Consider the following 1,095-nt stretch of genomic DNA (forward strand, 5'->3'; position numbering starts at 1 on the left):
GTATTTAAATTTCAAAAGAAACACATTATTAGGCAATACATTTTAATGTGTATTTTTGTCATATAGCCATTTGGTATCTAAGGCATCAAAAAGGCTACAGGAGACAACATTGTATTTTCACTTTCATTGTAAATGCTGTTATTCATGACTTAGCAAGATCAGAAAGCTAATTAGTGCTATTGAAATTATTGTTCTATAAAAATAAATGAGAGAAAGACAAGCTGTAATATTGGTTGAGAGGTCATAATTATTGTCAAGTGACTATTAGATAACAACACAAATGTGAGGTTATATATTAAATATTGAACAGCTAGCTGTTGTGCAACTAAAATAAAAATAAAAACTCAAATAATGAACTGCATACCCAGACCATGCGGGCTGATATATACAAGTACAGTCTGTTTCATATTATGAAATGAGTATTAAGACATAATGGACACAAACAAAGCGATCGCATGCTTCAAATCATATGCAAGCATTACATTTTCCAGAAAGATTCGTAGAAAATGGCTTAGGAATTCCGAATGACATTTTAGCTTCAGGGGTTCAACGAAATAAAGACACTTCATATTTCATCGCCAGTTAGCGATATTGCAGCGAAAGTATGTTTATATAATATAATTTTATATACTTTACGACAGTGTTCAGGAGGCATATTTGCAATCAATTATATAAATCTTATATATAAACAAATAAAAGAGCCCAAAAAGAGTCCGATGATTTAGTGTTTGATGCGAACCCGAATACCTGTCTTGTTCACTGACGGTATGTCTAATGTTAATATAAACTAAATGTAAACGTTCACTGCTCTCTCATAGAACGGTACACGGAATGGAAAACTTCGGCAATAATGTTAAATTATTTATTTAAATTGAACTATTGTAACCAAATGAAGTGCATTTTAAAACTGTTATTGTATTACAAGATGACTTTCATATATTTCTATTTAGCATTTAATGATGAATTAAGCAAGCATTAACGTTAACAGTTAGGGGAAGTCTGCGCTGAAAAATAAAATCAGTGAGCTTCAGTTTTAAACACCTTTTATACATATGTCAGCATCAGAAAGATGTTGTTTATATAACATAGAAAGGC

The sequence above is a fragment of the Mya arenaria genome, chromosome 6 (genome assembly GCF_026914265.1).
Source record: "Mya arenaria isolate MELC-2E11 chromosome 6, ASM2691426v1".
In the NCBI taxonomy this organism is placed as follows: domain Eukaryota; kingdom Metazoa; phylum Mollusca; class Bivalvia; order Myida; family Myidae; genus Mya; species Mya arenaria.